This window comes from Neopelma chrysocephalum, unplaced genomic scaffold (genome assembly GCF_003984885.1).
Source record: "Neopelma chrysocephalum unplaced genomic scaffold, ASM398488v2 Primary Assembly neopelma1_97033, whole genome shotgun sequence".
In the NCBI taxonomy this organism is placed as follows: domain Eukaryota; kingdom Metazoa; phylum Chordata; class Aves; order Passeriformes; family Pipridae; genus Neopelma; species Neopelma chrysocephalum.
The window spans coordinates 1,665,025-1,684,501 of NW_020925675.1; the positions used below are offsets into that span (position 1 = coordinate 1,665,025).

Sequence of the window (19,477 nt, forward strand, 5' to 3'; positions counted from 1 at the left end):
AGGGTCTGGAGCATGTCCAGAGAAGGGCAACAAAACTGGTGAAGGATCTAGAGAGTGAGTCTCGTGAGGAGCGGCTGAGGGAGCTGGGGACGTTTATCCTGGAGAAAAAGGAAGCTCAGGGGAGACCTTATCACTCTCTATAACTACCTGAAAGGAGATTGTAGCAAGATGGGGATTGGCGTCTTCTCCCAGGCAACTAGTGACAGGACGAGACGACATAGCCTCAAGCTGCACCAGGGAAGGTTCAGGTTGGACATCAGGCGGAATTTCTTCACATAAAGGGTTGTTAAACATTGCAATGGACTGCCCAGGGAGGTGGTGGAGTCACTATCCCTGGACGTGTTCAAGAAAAGACTGGACGCAGCCCTTAGTGCCATGGTCTAGTTGACAAGGTTGATCAAAGGTTGAACTTGATCTCAGAGGTCTTTTCAGGCCTAAATGATTCTGTGATTCTGTGATCATTTTAGATTTTAGATCTTGTCTATGATGAAATTTGTGATCTTGTCTATGTGAAAAGAAGGCTCAAATTCTTCCTGAGCTCCTTGACCCTTTCCAGCCTATTATAGCAACTCTATGTATCCAGATTATCACCAGCAAGAGTTCAGTTCTCAGTTCTTTCAGGAAGACCAGTCTGTAGAGCCCACATGGCTCCTCTCAAGTCCAGTCTAACAAGGAGTTAAGGGTGCCAAGCCATGACAAGTTGCATGTTGTGGTCCAGAAGAGCTTAGGGGCAGTTTTCAGTAAAGTTTTGCAATCCTTTATGACTTTTGCACATGTGGACTGAATACTCTGAACTACTGGACTGTCATGACCTTAATCTTGTCCAAATCCACCAGTCAGGTCTATAGTTATAAGGGTTATGATGGATGGAGTAGGGGAAGCCAAGAAAGATGAGTCACACTGACTGAGGTTAGAAACCTGGTCATGGTACTTCCATATACATTGGAGCCAGTTGATGCCAAGGAAAATAAACAAAACATACATACCTGTTTCTTTCATGCCCATTTTTCTTGGCTGAACATGGTGGCAGTGAGAGATCTTGGGGACAGGGTTGCAGGAAGCAGAGGAAATCACAGGTTTTTAAATTTTATAGACTACCAGCAGGTTGAGTGGCAGCTCAAAACTGGAAGAAATGTACCATGCTGACACTCATCTGCCTCCTGTGAGCCAGACTACTTTATTCTGTATAAGACAAATGTTCAATGTGGCATCAGTTGGCAGGGCAAGGAGACATAAAATACCTCCTGCTTCCCAGCAACACCAGTCCTAAACGAGGGATCATCTCGAAATCACTGTTCCTGTAAGGAAAATATTTTATGCATTTCCCAGTGCTTATTTTTTTTTGCTGTGGTACTGCTGCTATTTGAACAAGAGGAGCCTGCTTTAAACAATTTGTTCTGCTCTTACTGTGACAGAGTTTTATCAACCTGTCTTGCTATTTTTCATGCAAGTTTTCTGGCTGCCCTGTGTCTAAATTCGTAGAGCTTAACATAAGCCTCACAGCTAGGAAACAGCCATAATGTAGGAATACAAAGTTATTTGATCTCTCACTTTAACCCGCTTCACTGTGGCACTCTGCCCCATGCAATTTCACTTCCATCACCTAAATCCTTTGCTTAAATATGAGCCCTAAAGACACAGAGCCCCACATTATGACAGAAAAACAGTGTGCTTTTCTGGGAGCCACACACACGTGAGACCATTTCAGTGTTTCACTTCTTGGTGATTTTTTAGCTGAAAATACTAGGTAAATTAGTATCAGTATATTCAGGCTGTGACAATGTCTCCCACAAATAATTTCCAATTTTTTTTTAATCTTCCCCAAGGAAATTATTATTTTTTCAAAATTAAAATACTTTCTTTTCCATGTGAAGCATTAATACAAATATTACTTCCATATGATACATTGTTACAAATGAAATGTGTATAGTGATTGAATAGGCTTTGCTAAAACATGGTGATGAGCTAAATTCCATCATCTGTCTGAAGTTTTCTGGAATAACTTTATTTTATTTTGTTGTTCAGATAAATCTCTTTTGCCTTTACTTCTCATTTAGTCTCCTGTAGTACCAATATAACACACATGCAGGGATAGATGATTCCAAGGAATAAAATCTTTAGGACTTTACCTGCCCTAAACCAAACAACTTGTCAACTGTTTTATTTTCTGCTCAGCCTCCAGCAAAATTCTTCTTGACTATTTTAATAGTTTTGTGTTTGGGGACTGCTGTATTGCTTTTGACTCTAAGGAAGGATGGGCAGTTTATAGCAGAGGGCCCTGGGGGACCTGTGTTTGGCACCTTGCTGCATCACAGGTACTTGTTATGTGGATACTACTATGAGGGGTTATGGGAAGAAGTTAAGCAAGCAGCACCTGCATTCAGTTAATTAGAATCAAAAGGGAGTGTTTCAGCCTTGGAGCTGAGAAGGAGTGTGTGAATCAAAACATTGAGTTTGCAAAACGTCCTGGGAATTCTAGTTAACTGAATGACAACACCAAGTGCTGTTTACAAAGAACCCTAATAAAGGGGAAATGCAGAAAGAGCTCTGCAGAGAATCCTGAAAACTGAATCATGGTGTGTGCAGCCTCATTTCTTCATCGTCTATAAGGGGTAGCCTCCCTCTGCCTTCATCTTGTCTGTAAAACAGGAGACATGCAGCTATCATCATTAAGCTGGAGAAGAGCTATCAGTTAGAACAAGAGATGGCAGTCATGAAATCTGTACAAGCAACTCACAGAAAGTTACAGCAAACACATTTCTTTCTATTTGCCATGCTGTTTCCACATCCACTAACTACAGAGGCTCCTGGAAAAACCAGGAATGCAGCTGTCTTCTCACTTCAAGCGAGATCATTCAGTTTGGTAGGCAAAGGAAATAAACAGCTGAGAAAACACTGAAGTGGAGGTTATGTTTCCTTTGGAGCTGGTGTTTATAATGTATATGCCACAGAAGATGCTTATTTACTCCCTTTAGAATAGTTCCTGCACTCAGAGTGATTTTTGTTGTGTTGCTCTTACGGTCCTCAGAGAACAGAAGGGAGTATCTTTTTTTTCACACAAACCTTTAGAGAAGCCACTTGAGATTCAGGCCTTCTCTAACAAAGCCCCTCTCCACCTCTTAGGAGCAGGAGGACCTGTACCAACAGCTCCCTCTCCCTAAAGTCTGCAATTTTGATTAATTAAGAAAAACTTTTTCTTAATGAAAAGTAACTATATGGCCTTGTTCTGATATGAAACAGGAGCCAGACCTAAAAGAGTTAACTGAGATATCCTGGCCTGATAAGAAACCGAATACTTGTTTTGCTGGAAGAACATTTTAAGAGCACTGGTTAATATCATGTTCTGTTCTGCTCACTGGACCAAAGGCCTTATTATAGAAAGAATAAGAGTAGTACACACACAGTAATAAATTAGGTAAACTAGACATTTGAATAAGATCTAGAAGGCCCAGAGCCAGGATTTTGCAAGCTTGAAGAATTCAGGTCACCTAATTGAAGAGGTCAAATTGAGGAAGACGTCCATGGCGACCACCAGAGGGATGAAGGCTTGAGGAGAAGACCCCCACAGTAGAAGATTGTGCATGTCTGGAAAGACTCCACCCAGAGACTAGCCTACTTATTAATATGTATGTTAGATGATGTAACCATGTATCTAAAGTGTATAAAATAGCTTGCTTTTGCACTTTCAAGTTGAGCAAGTTTGTCCAGCACGAGTTGGCTTGCTCCCAATGTTGAATAAACAAATACCTTGCTGCTTAAAGATAAAAAAATGTCTCTGAGCAGTCTTTCGGGCCGATTTTTCGGATTCAGGTAGGAGGAGTAGATAATAGTTAAGTGGCTTCAGACAGTAGTATAACATACAACAATTCACACACAGCCTTCACTACATTGCATCCTCCCCTCCACCTCCCTCAAGGTTTTTTTGACTCTAAGTGCACATGGCTGTTCAGAAACAAACATCTCTGCTGGTACTTTCTGCTGTATTCTGGACCTCTGCAGAGACCACTAGGGCACACCAAAAATACTGTTTAGATATAAGGAGATGTTTTACTAGCTGATGTTGGACACCTTGTTAGCAAGACTTTACAGGACTTTGAAAGAATGACTTGACTTACCACAAATACTTCCTCTTGCAACAAAAATCTTTTGGTCTAGACACAGAAGTGATAAAGGATATATAGTGCTAGCACCTGTCTGGCATTCACAAATCGAATTAATTTGTTAGATGTTTGCCATGGGTTTAAATTCTTTTGTAATTTTCCCATACTACCATTAGGGGGCGCGCGCTGATAACGAGTACCGCGGTACTGGACCAGGTTGGGGATGGGGCGGCAGTGTGCTGTGCCTGGAGTGCCGATCGCGAATAGGGTGGGGGCGAGCGGTGGAGGGAACGGTACCGCACGACCTGCACGAGAACTGGAAAGAACAAAGGGTGCCGTTTCCAGCTTTTGGCTTTTTCCCTGATAGGGCTCGCTGCCTGCGCGTATTCGGGAAACCTCTGCGCAGCAGCTTCTGCAGCCCCCAAGGCAATGTTAGAGAAGAAGATTGCTGAGATGATTACCCCATGTATTTCTAAAAAAGAATACTGTCTGCAGAAATGTAGCCTGCATGGAAGGCAAATAGACTGCAAAAATAAGTCCTGATTTTGCTGTCCTTTGCCTGCTGAATGCTAACTTAGCAAGAACAACTCCATTAAAATAAGAGGAAAAGGTCTCACCTTGCCCTATAGCTATAACTATGGTGCAACTGGGTATCAGGGATGTGCCTCTGCCAAATGTACTTTGTCCTGAATTCCCTGCCTGGTCCTGGAGATGCCCAGCTTGCCTTTGAGCATGTGAGACAAAAGACTAGTTTGAGATGATGGACTGAGGAGACAAGGTGATTGACTGAACTCTTACCCTTCACAACAAAGTATTTGACTAATTGGTGCAGCAACTCTCCAGATGGGGATTTTAGATTGTCCTGCAGCAAAAACAGCTCCTGCTGTGCCCAGACTAATTCACAGACACTATTTGTATGCAACTTTACATAAATAAGACACTTGTAAATTCTTGATAGAAACTGTTCCTACAGATACAGAAATTGTATGGAATTGTAATAGTACAGGTTTTTGCACATAGTTTGGAGGCAGTGCATGTAGTTTAAGCAAATCAACAGCAATGGATCTGTTGTGGTCATGTAGGACCATGAGCTGGCTGGGTATAAGGACTGAGCAGAGCAGCAGTTTGGTGACCAAACTGCTTATCAGGGTCATCATTCCTGTGACTATGTCATTCTTAAAAGCATGAGGAGTTCTTTCCTTTTTCTGATAGAAAGCAGCATGCCACCAAACTCCTTTATCCAACCTCAGGTCACTTCGACCAATATGGCTTTATCTTACTGATTTCAGGTACTATTTTCTGTGAAGTGCTTTAGAAAGCAGGAAAGAAGTGTGAAGAACTTCAGCCCTTAAGACCAAAGTTATTTGCAAAGTGCTATGGGAGTATGCATGAGTTTCTTGAAGCATCCTGTAGGTTTGAGAAGTTCTGGTTAATCTGACGGGAGAGGCAAGTGCACACACACACACGTGTGTGTGTGTGTGCACATAGTGAGATAATGATAATTAGTAAATAGTAAAAAGAGAGAATGGGAGATTCTTTTTCATGAAAAAGCAGGCTCTGAATTTGCTCAGTGCAGTGCTATTGCAGCTCAGAGCAAGTTGCAGAAGATAAATTTGCTGAAAAACTCATGTTTTTTCTCCTGGGCCTGGAACTTTTCAAAAGTGTTTGGGAAATGTCATGAAGGAGTTTGTCTGCATGGAGCTCTCAAAAAAGCAAAACAAGAGATGCTTCACACTCCCATGTTAAGAAAACTTATTATATCTGCTCCAGTGGGGGAAGGAATGTGTAACACATATGCTCCTGCAGGAGATGAAATGCCCCTAAAAGTGGTTCTCTGATATTCTGTTAAATAAATTTAAAGAACTCTGAAGGGTTATTTCCTTGGGGAGAAGTGAGGGAAAACAGAGGGGTTAAAGGTATTTACTGGTAAAGGAGAGGGGAGAGAGACCAGAATAGTCTCTTCCAAAGGGACTGCTCCAGGGCTGCAGTACTTCACTGCAGTCAAACCAAAGTGGCTAGGGCTGCACGTGAGAGAGATTTTTAATTAAAAAAGATATATTTTTTGCTCTTGCAAAGGAGAGCACATGACAAAGATTTAATGTGGTAAAAGAGAAAGGTATTAGAGAGAAATTGCTTTTTGTGAGTGCCTGTTTCAGTTGTTCAGTTGGTTATAAGGCTAGTGTTTCTAGGAGAGGATTCCTGGCTATCACAAAACTATATTTCATCTTATACTTGTGGGAAATAAAGAATCGGTTTTATTACAAGCAAATGAATTTAGCAAATCACTAACATAAGAGTTTTTCTTTACTAACCTATAGGGCGTATCGCGGAGCTGTAAGACGCCGGATTCAGCCTGGAACCAGTGTCAGGGAAACATGTGAACGGGAATAGGGAACTGTAAATGAATATTGGTAAGGAAACCCCTTATACCACATGGCTGGTCCTGGAAGCTGCCATGCTGCTGGACACTCCACCTCCCAGCACGACACAGCCAACCAGAAAGAGGGGAACGCCTCTTCTATGACGTAAACGGGGTTGAACCTTAAGAATGTTTAAAAAGCGGGACTTTTGAATTGAAGGGTGTGTTCCTGGGAATCCTGCGTGCCTAGGACACCCAACACGTGTTGTAATTTTTCCTTTTCGTTTTATTCCTTTTGTTTTGCAAACTTTTGCCGTCTTTCTAAATTCAATAAATGAGATTTTTCTCACATACTCTAGACTTCAGGCTAGCTCAAAGCAACAAAAAGTGCTGAATACAAAAGAGGAATACACATTTAAAGCATAATTTTATCATTTCTGTATTTATTTCTAAAAAGATAGAGTCCAACAAGTCACCTATTATTTTCTTTGAGAAACCTTTTCATATAACTCAAAATTTTCATCATCTGTCCCTAACTAAGAAGCAGTTTTCTACTAGGAACAACGATTACAGTGTCTGAAAGTGCTGTTACATAGATATGATTCATATCTCCCTCCTAAGAAACTTGTCTTATGTCCTCAAAATCGAGATTTGTAAATACTTTAGCTAAATATTTATATCTGCTACTTAGGCTTTGATTGTGCAGGTGCTTAAATTTGCAATGTTTTGTTGAGGTTGATCTGTAAATGCATAATGGATAAGTGTTTTGCAGTCTGGAAACTTTTCTGTCAAGGCTTTTCCAGTTTCAGGTAATATATTGAATTCTGTCTCTTGTACAATACATGTTATAGTAAAAAAATGCCCCATGTGAAAAATTAACTTCCTGCACTGACTGCCAACTGCTTTCCTCACATTATAAAATAAACAAAGATGGCCGATTGAAAACAACAGCAACAAAAAAAGAACACTGGTTGTCTAAATTTTAATTTTAGATAAGCATTAAGGTCTCTTTGGTTTTGGGCTTTTTTGTCAGGTAGTAAAAAGTAACTTTTACTATATTATAGATAAGTATATATAGGGACTTTGTATTTATATATATATAATATATATATGTGAATATATTTTGTATATTTTCCTATATTATATTAATGCTCCTTTCAACCCAAGACATTCTATGATTCTATGGCATTACACATTGTGGAAGACAGTATCAAGAATATAATCTGGGCTCTATTTATTTCTGCATACAATTCTTAGAGGTGAATTTATCTAGAGATTAAGATGACCTCTTAAAATGACAATTCAGCACTGCTTACTAAATGTTTGATGGGAGCAATGTCGGGGATTAGAGATGTAACAAAAACTAATAGTATTTGCAACAGAATGTACCATGGAAAATTACACATAGCTGAGCCAAGCAGCTGAGCAGGCAGTGCTGGGTTGATGTATAACCAGGTGTATTGTCTTAAAGAAGTTCATAAGGCAATCACTAAGAACTTTGGGGCTCCAGACACAGATGACCACTAGAGACCCTCAGTGAAACCCCTCAGAGACCTTATAAGGATATCTATATATGCTAATAAGTGTTGGGAAATGTTGTGAATATGTAACAGGAATGCAGGAAATGAAAATGAATAATCATGTGATGCCTTAAGGTTCATCTAGTTTTTCTGATTTTCCTAATTTTTATAAGCTTTATAAGTAGTTATATAGAAGTAGATTTAGAAGCAGCAGCATTTATTCCTTTACCCTTTGCATAGTAACTACACACATTCCTCAACCCCTATTACCCCATTCCATGCTCCCCATATCAATTCTACCCCTGAATTCCATTAGAAAATGCTAAGTCTCTTGTCAAAGTAGGCCCATTTTGTTTAGAGAACACTTGTATCTTGGCCTGAACTGCAAAAGTACAGTCAAGAACTGAGTGAATATATGCCCCTTGTACTCTGAAGAAGATGATGATTGATGAAAAGGGGGTCTCAAAAAGCCCCTAGCCCCAATTCCCGGGGGCGGGATGGGGGTGGATCGGGGCAAAAGCCACAGGGTGGAAACATCTGGGATTGGACAAACAATATTATAAATTGTACCATCTGTACACGGAGAGGTGCGTCTTGTAACCTTATACCTCAGAGGCACAAATTAAAACCCTTTCCTTATCTCACCTCCAAAACTAATTTGCCTGCCTCCTAAAACTCACAAATTGAGTCTTAGGAGTTTCTTTAAGAGCCAATTTTAGGCAACAGGTGAATGATACATGACAGTCCCATGTCTTTCCCTCACCTAAGAATATACATAATAGCTGTATACAACCTTCGAAAGGACACTTGTTCTTCAAATACGTATCTGCACTACTCTAATTAAACAGAAAGTCAAGTAAGTTATTAGTGTGGTTTAGCACAGACAGCAATGCAGAACACAGAAAGGATTGAAAAGAAAGGTAAAAGTCAGTTACCTTATTAAAATATACAAAGCAACAGGGAAAGCCACGGCTGATATGGTCAAGAGTCCTCTATTTAATTCTGAGGGCTGAGTGGGCTTTGTGCACCGTTTTAGCACATGATAAAGAAATACAGCACTGAACTCCAAGTCAGTTTAGATTTATCATTTATTTCCTCTCTCATTTGGAAGCAGACAGGTTCGATGTAGAGACTTGAGACAAACTGTGTTCCCTCGCACCTGCATATCTACCAATGCCATATCAACTTACAGCTGCAAGCCTTGAAGCTTAGTAGAGGTTCACTGATAAGGAACTTCTTGTTCCTTAGTTGTGTCTTACGTTGTGATGATTGAACCATCTTACCCTGGAGACTTGGTGGAAAATGCAAAAATAAATTTCTTACTGTTTCTCAATGAGATGCTTACATTTAAACTAGATTAAGAAAGAATAACTCTGAGAAGCACATTAAAATAAGAGAAAAATAGTAATATTTGGCATTACTGGAAAAGAAATGCCACCAACCTTTTATATACGGCTTAATATGACCAAGTACATTTTTTCTGAACCAAAAGCAATTAAATGTTATCAGTGTGACATTAAATAAGCATAAACAAAGTATAACACTGACACTGGTATTTGGATTTTTTTGTCCTAAGCTACTGTCTCTTCCCATTCATCTCTGCTTTATCGATGGGTGAAATCACTCAGTTGTCTCTGAACAGAGGAATCTGTGTGTTGTGGTTTAATCCCAATCAGCAGCCAAGCACCATGCAGCTATTCACTCACTCCCCCACCAGTGGGATTGGGGAGAGAATCGGAAGGGTAAAAGCTAGAAAATTCATGGATTGAGATAAAGACAGTTAAATAGGGAAAGCAAAAGCCATGCACACAAGCAAAACAAAACAAGGAATTAATTTACTGCTTCCCATGGGCAGGCAGGTGTTCAGCTATCTCCAGGAGAGCAAGGCCCCATCATGTGTAACGATTACTTGGGAAGACAAACGCCATCACTCCAAACATCCCCCTCTTCTTCCTGTTTCCCCCCACTTTATATACTGAGCATGATGTCATATAGTATGGAATATCCCATTGGTCAGTTTGGGTCACCTGTCCTGGCTGTGTCTCCTCCCAGCTTCCCATTCACCCACAGCCCCTTTGCCAGCATGGCAGTATGGAAAGCAGAAAAGGCCTTGGCTCTGTGTAAGCCCTGCTCAGCAATAACAAAAACATCTCTATATTATCAGCCCTGTGTTCAGCACAAATCCAAAACACAGCCCCATAGCAGCCACTGTGAAGAAAATTAACTCTACCCCAGCCTGTTATGATCTGGTCCAGGAGTGGAGATTATAATGGATATACCTTTAAAATGTTGTAAACCATGATTTGAGTTGCATGTTACAGGAATTACTATAACAAGGAACCACCCCAAACCAATGGAGGAGAAGCCTCACAAGAAGCAGTTGCAGTGCAGCAGTGACCTGACCTGAGCTGGCTTTGATGCCCAGTAACTCCAAGCAACACACCACCTTGTAGGAAAAAAATTCCTCCTTTGAATTTGGAAAGACAGCATAAACTCATGAAACAAAGAAACTGTATCAACAAGGAAGAATTTAATCAGCGCGCTGGGTCTTCCTCACACTGAGTTTCCGGGGAGAAAAGACCCCTTGGGTTTAAATGTCATATATTTTATAGTTTCACAAAATCCCACCCTTTTTCAGATAAGTTTAATATATTCATTTTTGCCTAAAAAGGTTTCTTTTCTCTGAAAAGGGGCTTTCCCTTCCTTCCGATTGGCTACCAGGTGTCCTCTGTCAAAAATGATGGATCTTCCTTTGTTTTTATCCCAAAGAGAGAAAAGAAACCCCTGTGTTCAGAATTTGCCAAATGGCCCAGAAAGATTTTAAATTTTAGAAACTTTATATTTCCCTTATCTTGACCGCAAAAGAACCTTGGTACCCAGTCCAGTTTGGAACTGGATACCTTACAACTTCACGATGCACCTATAATTTTGTTTTGTAATTAAAAAACCCCCCGTATTTTATTTCTCATAACCTCTCCTGTCCTGAGTGAACACCATAACAGATGGAGCCCAAAGACATGGACTAAATGAATTCAACAGACATTTTGTAGACATTTTATGGACATTTTGCAGGAGTGGTCCATAGACTAAGGGAATGATATCTGTGTATTATATAAAGAATGGGAAGGTGGATGGTGGTTAATGAAGTTGTATTGAATAGTGTGGGACCTGAGCATGATGTAAATGGTATGGAATAAGGGGTGGAATATGCTGGTTTGGGCTGTGTGAGAGACTGAAATGGTTAATGGCTTAGACATTGTTAAAATCACTGAAAGACTTTTGTCCACTGCAGCAAACTGTGCAAAGAAGCAACTGCTCATGGAAGCCCACCCCTCCCTGAATATGCCCACTAATTTGAACTGAAATGGGAACTTAAGATAAAGATGCTACTATTGTCCAATTATCCCAGGAGAAGAATGTATCCACAAATGTGGGAGACTGGAATGCTAATGGCTCAAACAATCAAGGTGCAGAGGGCATGCACAACCATCACCTCAGGCTACAAGCTGGGTATTGAACAAGATAAGGAAAGAGGCAAATCTTGTGAGACAGGGTAGTGTTTCTTTGTCCTTACACAAATGACTCAGCTGTGATAACTCCCCGGAACATTTACATGTAGCCTGAAGGTATTCATCTCTGCCGATGGGCCATAACAGGCAATAATTAACTCAAGTGTGTCTTAGAAAGTGTCAAAGACTCCTGAAATGTCATGTGATACAGTATTACATGAACTAGTGTAAAACTACACCCCCCCCAGGGGAGGTATCAGGGTGTTTCCACCTAGCCTAAGCATAGTATAAACCACCCTGGGCTTCCCTCACCACCCTGGGCCTTCCTTCACCACCCTGGGTTTCTCTCAACGGATCCAGACTGCAACCATCACTTCAACAAGACTGTAACCCTCACCACTGAGAAGACCAGAAGAAGAGGACCAATGGGACACTGTCGAAATCCATGGAGTGGTGATATTTTTCTACTTAATCTGTTAATCTCCCCCCCTCTCTTTTTCCTATTTCTTTCTATCTCTCTCTACCTTACATTTACTGTTAAATAAAAATCCATACTATTGACTTCTGCATATGGTCTCATTTGCACCTTAATTTGGGCAGAGGCATATCTCTAATAATTTTAATAAATTTAATTAATAAATTTAATGTTTAGTCTGGAGAAGAGGAGGATGAGGGGAGACTTTGTCGCTTTCAACAAATATGGGAAATGAAGTTGTAGCAAGGTGGGGGTTGGCCTCTTCTCCCAGGCAACTAGTGACAAGACAAGAGGACATAGCCTCAAGCTGCACCAGGGGAGGTTCAGATAGGACATCAGGAAGAATTTCTTCACAGAAAGGGTGGTTAAGCATTGAAACGGGCTTCTCAGGGAAGTAGTGGAGTCACAAGACATGTTTATGGGATGCTTAGGGAAAGGGCTTATTCATGGACTTGCCAGTGTTAGGGTTTATGGTGGGAGTCAATAATCTTAAAAGTATTTTCTCAACTAAATGATTCTATGATTCTATGTTGCTCCACCACTTCAGTGCTGTATTTGATGACCATAGTATATCTGAACTTGGAAAGAAAGAATACATTATTGATTCAAAGAAATCCTTAAACAATATGCAAAGCACACTTTTATTACAGCTGGGGATATGCAAAAGGGGTTTCGCCCCCCCATGCATTCCGCCGAGAAAAGAAATACAACAGCTTTTTATACATTTGGAACAAGTAAGCTTCAAATTATCTATCATACACACTCTTTACGAAGTCTGCCTTATCTAAATGGACATTTGGTTGCCTAACTCCTATTCTTACTATTATAGAGTAGTTACATAAAGTTTTATCATTTCAAATAGCTTAGTTCTCCCCCCATCCCTCTTCTGTCTCCCTTACAATGCTATGTGCTAAAAATCTTTCCCGCTTTCTTTTGTTTATGTAAACCAGCTTTATCTTAATTGTCCACAGTTTGGGCAGCAACCTTTTCTCAAGCAGTTTACAATTTGCAAAGTCACACTCACATATCTAAATTTACTAACATAGCTAAATTTTATTTTATTTTGTCTTGTCTTTATTTCATATTACCTTACTGTATTTATTATTTTCTTTAACATATTTTGAAAATCTACTGGGACAGACTGCTTAATATTCTGAATATAAATATCTTTATGCAGAAAGAAAATTCTACTGTAGCTGGAGAATTGTTTAGTCATTTTAAAAACTTGGAAACTGGAGCCAAACTTCTTGACTCACATGGGAAATCTGTGGTCAAACTAAGAAGTTTATATCTTGGTAAAATTCTTTGACTCAGACATCTAAGGATGCTACCACAGTTTAACAAGTTTCTGTGGGTCAGCTGAGCTGTGGTTATTATCTGTGTGTACACTTTTAGCCCACATGCAATGGAAGATAATACAAGTTATCTTAATGCTCTTCGTTGCAGTCTAAGACGAGATAGAGTATTCCATACCAGCAGTAGACTGAACAGCATACACAAGGGTAGTTACTGTATGGTAACTCTGTAAGTCATGGCAAATTTGTTTGACCCTTCAGTCTGGTGAACAGTGTGAGACTGCTTCTCTTTTCTTTTACCAGGCACCACCAAGGGGGATCGCCTAACTCTGGTGTTGTCATTACCTCCCAAAGTAGGGAAAGAATATCCTGATGGCTGCTGACCTACTTGCAAAATAAAATCTAAACTGATATTGCAATAGTGAAATGGTAAGAGTTTTCAGTAATATTTCTGGATTGGTGTTCACGTTTTCCAGACATGGACGTGCTGGCCTTCAAAACTTGCAACAACTCCTCTTCCCTCCCCCTATACACACATGAGAAGACATTATATATATATATATTGATATTATTGGTAAGCTATTTCTTTTTTGCATTGAAGTTGTGAATAACATCATAAAAATTAGATTCAGGAATTCCATAGAAGGTGCTATCAATGAAAATTAATAATACAGATGCAATGATTTTACTTCTGAGTCCAGAGTTTCCCTTTTCACAAGGATCCAAGTTTCAGTGTTTCAGGTTCCAAGTTTACTAAACACTATTAATCTCTTAAGTCCATCTATTTCTCACAAGTACAGAAGCAGGAAAACAAGGACCCAGCATCTATCAGTATTAGGGCAGGAGATAAGCTGTACCATGTGTCAGAGAATGAAATGGTTAATGATTTATGCATTCTAGGAGACTTTTGCAGGCTTTTGCAGGACTTTTGAATTATACCTCTGATGGGCAGTTGGGCCCATCCTTCCCTACAGTGCTGAAGGTGTCAAGCCCTGAAAAGGCAGGAAGAGCCGAGTTTACCATGCCCTCCACATGAACTCTGCACTGGGATGTCCGAAACATTGGGGGCTTTGTTACCATGCCCCTCACAGGAACTCTGCCAATCATGAAAGGCAGGAAAAATATTGGGGGTTCATGGCACGGCCGGTGACACTATTCCATGAAAACAACTCCACGCCTCGGGGGAGGTGCAAAAGCATGCTGGGGGTATATATTAACTGGTAACTTCTTTGGGGGGTTGGGTTTTTCTTCTCCCCCACTGCCAGTGAATCAAGACCATCGCTTTCAGGATTACCAAGTTCCATCGCTGGATCCAGTGGGCAGTGACTATATACATTTTTCCACTCTCATCTTTTCTTTTTCCTTACTCTCCCTTACCCTTATCCTGTCTTTCTCTCCCTTATGCATTTCCCCCCCCCCAAGGTTATCTCTATGTCATATTGTTATATAACACCCAAAATGCTAACATACCTGTTAAAACAAAATTGTTAAAATAAACCCTACCTATATATGTTTTCAGACACTGATTATTCAGTGTCGTTTCACTCTAATCCACCCCAAGGGAATTATTGATAAGAACCTGGGTTACCCTCCTCCCCTTTTTCTGGGGCATGTCATAACACCATGCTAAAGAAATTAGAATATTGCAGGCTTTTTCTGAGGAACCGGTTTCCCAGTCTTTCTGTCTCTCTAGCACATAGCTATCATTTTCCATGCCATATGAGATTGTCTTCCCTCTCTGCCCTTAGATGCCCTTTTAGGGAGAACAAACCACAGCAAATGCTCTGACCTACACTGCGATCCCTTCCTCATCTTCTGTTTATTTATTCATTTATTTCTCCTGAGACCTTTTGGAGATCTGTGGTTGATGATGATTTGCTTGATGCAAAAAGCCTTTGCAATGTGATTCTGGAACAAATTTCATGTCACCAAGAGTATGAAAGGATGGAATTAAGTAAATTCTAAAAGAGGTGGAAGGTTTCTGTGGAAAGTAAAGTTACAGCTTTCTGTAGTATGGTTATAAAGTTATAACTAGAAAACAGGAAGGATTAAACCAATTTAAAAAATGCATTTTTGAAGAAGATTTAAACAAATAAAAAAAGGCCTTAGCAGTAGTTTTTATAACCTGAACATAAAAGTTAACTCTACTGAATATTTATTTGTGAGTTTTAACCTTTACACTAACATTATGAATGACTGGATTGTACATTACCTCCTAACCAGATAAAATGCATAATGATCTTTTTCATATTGGACACTTTTGCAGCACAGATATAAAATATTATCCTCACAGGAATAACAGAACTTTATTTTATGTTTATTTCAAAATCTGGGTATAAGCAGACAGTTATAGGTCCTCATATTTGCAAACATCAGAAAGTATGTAGGAGAGGAACAACTTTTAACTCACCTAGTGGCTACTCCTTGTCCTGGTATAATAAATGCATATGAAAAGTGTCCCATAAAATATTCTTGTAATGCAATCTTCATGCCTGCCTTAAGCTTTTAAATCCCATTGTAGAGCTAGCAACTTCCCAGATTAGGTTGTCCCAGTTCTCTATTCATACCCCATCCCTCTGACTCTTTCTGATGACCCATGATTGATGGATCTGATGCAACAACAGAGTTGACTTGTCAGATCTTTACCCAGTAAAAAAAAAAGTTAGTAAGGAATTATGTGTCATAGCATACCTTCCTGTGTCCTTGTCACGTGAAAGGGGGGAGATATGCCCAACCCTTAGAGAGAGGGGAGATTTTCTCAACCCACAGAGATTTATTTGTCTGTTAGTGCCCCAGGGAAAATGAAACCATTTATGTCCAACCCAATCTGACAGGTATCCTGCACTGGAACCCCTCACCAAACAGATTCACAAGATTGGGGTAATTCAATTTCCCTTTTTTGGACACTGTCACATACCAGCATTAGGGAGAACCCCTCAGCAGGTCTTACCACGTGTTATTCCACCACTGGCAAACTGTCAGCACCTTATAAAGGACTCACTTAGAACAGCTGGGACCAGCTCATCACTGTGTGGGTGTAACCCAAAACTGTGTATTCTATACCCTTCCATGCCATTTCCCAGAAACTGTTAACAATAAACCATTTACAGCAGCTGCCCAGAGCACACCTGACCCCTCAGGCTATAAGCTGGGTGTTAAGAGACCTGTGAGATAGGAGGATGCTCCTGTCCTCACACCCATTGTGGAACTCCCCGCCCTGAGGGAGGTACTGGGCATTCCTGCCTGAACCTGAGGATATATAATCTTGGGGTCTTGGGACTTCTGGTACCTCTTGTGGGATCCAGAGAAGGACCGGAACTTAGACTCTCAACCAGACTGAGACCATCACTCTCAACCAGACTGCGACCACCACTCTCAACCAGACTGCAATCACCACTCTTGACCAGACTGCAACAGCACTCCCAACTGGACTGCGATCACCACCCTCAACCAGACTGCAACCAGCACTCTCACCAACAGGTTTTCCCTCTCCTTTTACTTTTGGACTCAGGGGGACCACGTGGGGCTCAGCACAGGGAGGGGACCCCAATGAACACCACTCTGTTCATGCTCCAGGGTACTGGGTTATACATTTGGGTTTTGTCGGTTAAAACCAATTGTTTGTCTGTGTAATTGTATTTATTGTATTATTTTTATTAAATTGTTATTCTGACTTATAATCTCTTTTGAGTTGCGTTCATTTCCCCTGCGGGTTAACCTTTAAACCAGCACACAGTTATATTTTCAAGGAAGACCCAAACACACATCAAAACAATCTCCATGTACATATCTTAAGACAACAAATAATCTGGCATTGTTCTAGGTTAGTGAGGATTCCCAAAATCACAAACCTTGAGACACATGTAAGCAAAGCAACTTTATCCTATTATTTGCAATAGCATTCAATACACACCAACCCCTGAGTTCCTGAAAAACCACTGAGCAGAGGAAGGAGATGGAACATGGTACATGGTGGGAGGGGCAGGCAGGCCATGCACCTTCAGGGTGCCCCCTGGATCAAAGCGGTGTGCATCTCATTCTCCTCACCTGTCCAACCCAGAACCACCTCCTATATTCTCCTCACCGGAGTGGCATTTTCCAACTGTGACATCGGCTCACGTGTGACCACTGCACAAACTGGAATCACCATGGCTTATGATACCAACTTCGTGCCAACAACGACTCTTGTATCTTTTCCAAAAGTCAAGTTCCCAACAGCAAAACCATACAATATTTTCTCATGCCACATCGACGAACACAACCACAGACCCACTACAACAGGGTCTCAGACATGACTCCGGTCCCTGACACAGGCATAAATCAATCAATCAATCTGAAGTTTTAACCCTTTTTTCTTTGTATTCACCAATTTTAATATTATTCTTAACCTTTTTCTTTAAATCTTGACTATGGCATTGTAGTGGGTCTGGCTGAGCCGGAATTTATTTCCCCATAGTAGCCCTCACAGTGCTGTGCTCTGCATTGGTACCTAGAGGAGTGTTGATAACACACCCATGTTTTGGCTACTGCTGAGCACAGCACTGTAACATTCCTTCAATCAGGGCAAGATCCTGGGAGGGGACACAAGTAGACCAGCTGACCGACACTGACCAAGGGGATATTCCATACCGTATGATGTCAACCCAGATATAAAAGCTGAGGCAAGGAGCAGGACTGGAGGCATTCATTGTCTCTGATGGCAACCTGCTGACAACCGTTACGCGTGCTGGAGCCCTGCTTCTCAGAGAAGTGGTCGACCATTGCTGCTTATGGGAAGTAGAGATTAACTGCTAGCTTCTGCTTTGTGCGCGCGCACGCTGCTTTTGCTTTCTTTTTTGCATAAATATAAACTGCCTTATTGCAACCCACGATTTGTGTTGTTTTCTTTTCCCACCTTACTCTCTCCCCTGTCTGGCTGGGAAGGGGAGGGATAGAGCAGCTGGGTGGGCACCTGGGTTTCAGCCGAGGTGAACCCACCACAGGCATGTGTGTGAGGGCACCTAATTGCACACATGTACCTAGGACTTGGTGTTTCTTGGTTTAAAACACAAAACACACTGTATAAATAACTTCCCTTTTTTAAAGTTACCAAAAAAGAAAAGTTATAGGCACTTAAATTATCAAATAGATTCAGTGGTTCCAATGCTGTGTGTCCATTCTTCAGAAGATTCATGCATTCAAGCTCTCCCCCTTTTTTCTCTTTTTCTTTGCATCCAAGCTCTCCCCTCTTTTTTTTTCTCCTTCCTCTCTTTGTGTCCATTCTCTTCTTCTTCTATTTTGTAGTTGAAATTTAGACCTGACACGTTGGCATGTTGGAGGGCTCGGAGGTTCAGAGAGAGAGAGAGAGAGGGAGGGCCGCCTCGGTGGTGCGCGGTGTGGAGCGGGGATGGGGGGGGGAAAACGGAAAAATCTGGTATGAAGAACTGCCCAGAGACTTTTGATCTTTGAGCAGCAAAGGTATTTATTGACAGCGCTGGGAGCAAGCCAGCTCACGCTGGAAAAACTTGCTCGAAGGTTTCACACAAAATGAGCAGTTTTTATACAATTTTCATATATGATTAAGTGCATATTCATGTGATTACAACATCTATCTATACATATTAATAACAGGCAGAGTATAGGTGGAGCTCAGACGGGGCTTGGGGTGGTACTTCTCTTGGCCCTCAATTTTGGTGGTACATCCGCTCTTCCTCCCATGGGTCTGGGGGCTAATTCTCATCTTCCTCAGCCTGACCTCTCTTCTTTTCCATTGTTCTCAACCCGCTCACTGAAGCTTGGAGAAAGGCTTGGCTCCCGGCCTGTTTCTTCTATTCAAATGTCTACTTTATCTTACTGCATCTTAATTTATTACCCCTAAGCCTATTCTATGTTTCTTTTACCATTCTTTTAAGTTTTGGTCCAGTAGGTAGAACAGAATGAGTACAGCTCGTTTAGATGTTCATAGCTTGTTAGCAGGCCCAAATTTCTCAGTTAACTCTTTTGAGCCTGGCCTCCTGTTTCAGGGGGAACAACCAGGTCCTGATTTTTTTCTCTCACTGCTGCTGCTGGCACTGCTGCTCTGGTTCCCCCACTGCGGGGGGGATGAGGGGAAGTGACCGGAAGCCAATTCCTTGGGCCACCACTTGGCTTCCGCCGCCCTCTGTGGATCCTGCACGGCGACCCAGCCCCAGTGTGGCCCTGGTACAGGTTTCTAAATGATCCCAGAGCATATTCCAAGGC

The 19,477-nt window shown here is 41.2% G+C and overlaps 1 long non-coding RNA gene across 1 annotated transcript in view; it reads right to left on the reverse strand.

Annotated features, from left to right (window-relative positions):
* The window catches only part of LOC113961069, a 31,775-nt gene extending 12,546 nt beyond the window's left edge, over positions 1-19,229 (reverse strand). Inside the window, exons 1-2 of the long non-coding RNA XR_003532188.1 lie at positions 18,661-19,229; positions 3,885-3,895 (exon numbers count right to left, since the gene is read on the reverse strand). This is a non-coding gene — a long non-coding RNA (uncharacterized LOC113961069). The remainder of the gene's footprint in view (positions 1-3,884; positions 3,896-18,660) is intronic.
* Positions 19,230-19,477: the final 248 nt, after the last annotated feature.